The following is a 5,000-nucleotide window of genomic DNA, read 5'->3' on the forward strand; positions in this document are numbered from 1 at the left end:
TTGACAGTGGTTTCTTGTTAGATCTAATCTTTTGGTCGGAGGATATAACCTCAATGTCAAGCTAGATACAAATTATTATATGCTGCAAACACCTAATGTTAACTATTTAGCATTTGTTTTATCAGACGAACAGAGTGTGCTGTAGTGTATTATTAAGTCGCCAAAGGGAAGCAATTTACTGCTTAAAACAACTAGCTGTTATCTTATGCTTAACATCACTAAGGCTGTTGAAATCATTCCTCGTATTGCACTGTGAAAACTGTCTGTTGCTGCATTGTGTAATACTGTCTGTTACTGCATCAAACACTGTACAAAGTTAATTTCTTTCTGTTACCTTCATCTTAGGTAGCCCCAAATCCAGACGCCTACCGAGTGGCACCCAGGACCCCACAAGTGCGAATGATTAAACAACTTTAAAAAGTCCCCACCAGTGCGAAGGCATAATCTACTTTAAAAAGCCCACTAAGAGACTCAGGGTAAATAAATAACTACCCCTTTCACTGTACTTTGCCAAACACCTTGTACTGTAATAAAGGTACCAGGTAGTATTAAATCTATTGCAAACAGGTTCCTTTGACATAAAAAGCAACTAATAAGAAAAAAATTAAAGGAACAACTGTAGAACTTAGGCAGCTAGCTACCATTAAATCTGGCTTCCTCTAAGACCCAGGGAAATCCTGTGGTGTAGTCCCCGCTCCGCTTCGCTCGGGCTTGCTCCGCTCCCCTCCCTGCCCCCTATTCCCACCCGCCCCCACTACCTCTACATTTATTTGGTCATCAAGCCCATCCCCATTTCCACAACCCAATCAGAACTGTCCACTCCCCTCCCATCTCTCTACCACTCCCCACCACTAAATCTAACCCGCCCACCTGCCTATCTCTCTCCATTTATCTCACCCGACTACTACCTCCAGCTTCCTGCTGACTTAGGTATCGCCCCTAGCCCTATTAACGCCGAGATATCAGCCTTACCATGGACAGAACCTCATTTACCACCCTCCCCCTTGTACTTTTAATCCTTATCTTATCGTATCTCTTAACAGCCTATGAAACACAAGCCCTAACTAGAATCTACCTTCCTAAGGGTCAGACCTCCCTGTATTCCCAAAATACCACTACTATTATCCCCCCCTCTCTCTACTCCGCTACTCACCTTATCCCTAAAAGTACACACTTTATTCTTAGGTACCCTAAAGTATCCTCATCAAGAGAACAGCTTAAGCTACTAACTAGACTACAAAAAATACTAGAATATTTGAAAAAATCCATCACTAATGACGGGGACATCCACCCCAACCCAGGCCCTCTTAGTGACCCAGACCCTAACCTCCGCCTTGTAGCTAGCAGACCTGCGGACTCCCTCTTTTGCTCCATCTCAATATTAGAAGCATTAACAATAAAGTACATAGCTGATACCCACTCCCCGGACATAATTGTTTATCAGAAACCTGGCTAAATTATCTCTCCTGGATATAACATCATCAGGCTGGATCGCACCAGACAGGAAAGAAAGTGGTGGAATAGCTGTGATGTTCAAAAACTCCTTGAACATCACAATGAATTCACTTCAACCCCCAAAAGTTCCAAACCTGGAATTGATTGCCCTTAAGATATCCCTAAACAGACAAAAAAGTATTAATCTCATAGTAACCTACCTACCACCGGGCAAAAATGTAGAAAATTTTGAACAAACCCTTAGTTGGCTTGCTAATAACTATCCACAAGAAACAATAATATTAGGAGACGTCAATATAGACTGGTTTCTCTACTCAGCCCAATCTAATCCTCTCCCCATTAACTTACATGGTTTTTCCCAAAATATTCTTTCTCCTACTAGAATTGGACATGCACAGCAAAAGGAGAGTATTATTGACTGGATTCTTACCAATAGGAATCCAAATAACTATACCACAGGGACCCTTCCCAATGACCTTAGTGACCACCTTGCTACCTTTATTATAAAACACAAATGTTCAAACAAGACTCCCCCCATAACTAGATTAGTAAGGAATAGCAAAAATTTTGTCCCTGACAAATTCCTAGCTGATCTCAAAGCTTGTAACTGGCACATCCTAAAAACCCTATCCTTAGATGAAAGTGTATCATACTTTAATAACACTTTCCTGAAGATACTCAATTCCCATGCTCCTAATCGACTTATGCGAACTAAGCAATGTATAGCACCCTGGCTAACACAAGAAACTAAATCCAAAATTAGAATCAGAGACCAGGCCTGGAATAAGTGGAGAACCACAAAACCCCTAGACCGCATCAAGTTCCTCCAACTAAGAAATTCAACCAAAGTAGCCGTTAAATCTGATAAAAACAATATTTTGTCACCTCCAAGACAAACATCAGCATAATCCCAAAAATTCTGGGCTGGTTTTAACCGCTTACTTCATCCTGGTAAGTCTACTACCCCCACCCCCGACAAACTCATGGACAATGACCCAACAGAAATAGCCAACTCCTTTAATTCTTTTTCACTGGGTCCATCCCGTCCCTTGCCAGCAAGCTTCCCACTCCCTCAGTGGCAACCCCAATTATTAATACAACCCAAACGGCCTTTAACCTACAACCCATCTCCACCTCCTTCATTCATACCCTCTTGAAAAAATTGAAACCAACCACCCTTGCAGCTGACCAGCTCCCTGCCAAATACCTACAAATAGCATCTGATGCCATAGCCTACCCTGTATCAATCTTGATCAACCGGACCATTTCTGAAGCATCTATTCCCTCTATCTGGAAAATCTCTTACATCATCCCCCTCCACAAAGGAGGGCCCCCCACAGAAACCTCCAACTATAGGCCCATAGCCATACTGTCTCCCTTAGCCAAAATTATGGAACGCTGTGTCCAGAAACAACTCATTTCCTACCTCATAAATCACAACCTCCTATCAAATACCCAACATGGCTTCCGCCCCCATCACAGCACAACCACAGCTCTTCTCTCCTTTGTAGACTCAGTCAACCACAATCGCAATAATAAACTAATATCCTCTGCGCTCTTTCTAGACCTGTCGAAAGCCTTCGATATGGTCAACCACCAACTTCTGCTTCAGGCACTGGAAACATTACATCTTAGTAAACTAACCATAAGTTGGTTTAATGCCTATCTCTCTAGTAGAAAACAGGCAGTCCAGTGGCAAAACAGCCTATCAGACCTACTCCCTACTAATATTGGTGTCCCCCAAGGATCTATCCTTGGTCCCCTTCTTTCTCCATTTTCATAAATGGCCTACACTCAATTATTCCCAAAGCCACCTGTATTCAATATGCAGATGACTCCACCCTGATCTGCTCTGATGAATCTCTCACCAAACTCAAGCTACAACCCAAAACTGCTTCTCTGCTGTAGAAAATGGTTCTCGGAACTTAAACTCTTACTTAACCCTGCCAAAACCAAATTACTTCTCTTTTCCCCACCTCAGTGACTGCTCAAACTATAGAACCCTTCAACACCAGCAATTCTACTTTCCATGTGTCCTCCAACAATGGGACCATTATCTACCCGTGCCCAATACCAAACTACTAGGGTGACCATTGATCATAAACTTAAATTTGATATGCATATAAACTTAACTGTTAAATCGGTTAACAGAAAACTTGGGTCGATGTATAGAATAAAGGCCTTCCTAACTCCAGACACCAAACTGACTATTGCCCGAACCCACCTCCTCTCCACTCTCCTTTATGCCTCCCGATATTCTCCTTCCTAAACAAGAAAGAACTTAATAAACTAACAACTACCTATAATCACATAGCCAGATTTATAACAGGAACGCCCTATCGCACTCATCACTGCCTAAATTTAAGGTCTCTCGAATGGCTGGAACTCCCAATTTACTCAAATTCAACCAACTAACTGAGGCATTTAAAATTATTAACCATCCAAGTAAAACTCCCTCACTGTACAAAATACTTACCCCGTACTCCAACCTTAACTCCCTCAGGTCTTCCAAAAGTCTACAAGTAAGGACCATTAAATCCAACAATGCTGGTGGTGATGCACTATATGCCAATTCAATTGGCAACCTGGAACGCCCTACCAAACAACCTAAGACTTATGCCCTCTCAGCACCAATTTAAATTACATCTTAGAGCATACTTGAAATCCAAATGGTTATGCCCTTGCTCCAGTCCAGACTAATAAGCTATTGTCTCAGCCGTACCTAGGCTCCTACAGCCTCTGCCTAACCCAAAAACCAAAGATCACCCTATTTTAGCCCTCCTTGTCTGGCTGTTCAAATCTGTACCTCATGAAATCATTTAATAATTCTTGTTTTCTCTTATTTGGTCTGTAATCAGTGTATTTATTGTACTCACTTGTTATAGGTTTATAATTGTATATGTATTAACCAGTAGATTATCTTGTGTATCAACATCAATGTTTTTGGTTTGTTAATCTAACTATGACCTTGGAGCTTTTCTCCCGGCCTCCACTGAAAATGGACATGTATCCAGTTGGACTAGCCGGTCAATAATAAAATAAATAAAATAAATAATAAAATATGTATATGTATATATGTATATATATATATATATATATATGTAATATGTATGTAATATGTATGTATGTATATGTATATATATAATATGTATGTATATATATATGTATGTAATATGTATATATTATGTATATGTATATGTATGTATATAATATGTATATGTATATATATGTATATAATATGTATATGTATATATATGTATGTATAATAATATGTATAATAATATGTATATGTGTGTAATATATGTATATGTAATATATAATAATAATATATGTATATGTGTATGTAATATGTATGTGTATATATGTAATAATAATATATATGTGTAATATGTAATATGTATATGTGTATGTGTAATATAATATGTATGCATGTATGTATATGTGTAATATGTGTATGTGTGTGTATGTATGTAATGTATGTATAATATGTGTGTATATATGTATGTGTGTAATATGTATATATATATGTATATGTAATAATAATA

The 5,000-nt window shown here is 39.0% G+C and overlaps 1 protein-coding gene across 2 annotated transcripts in view; it reads right to left on the reverse strand.

Annotated features, from left to right (window-relative positions):
- Positions 1-5,000, reverse strand: part of ODF2L (outer dense fiber of sperm tails 2 like) — a 2,421,058-nt gene that overhangs the window by 2,387,203 nt on the left and 28,855 nt on the right. The window lies entirely within an intron of this gene.

This window comes from Protopterus annectens, chromosome 10.part0, assembly GCF_019279795.1.
Source record: "Protopterus annectens isolate FY-2018-M chromosome 10.part0, PAN1.0, whole genome shotgun sequence".
Lineage (NCBI taxonomy): Eukaryota > Metazoa > Chordata > Ceratodontiformes > Protopteridae > Protopterus > Protopterus annectens.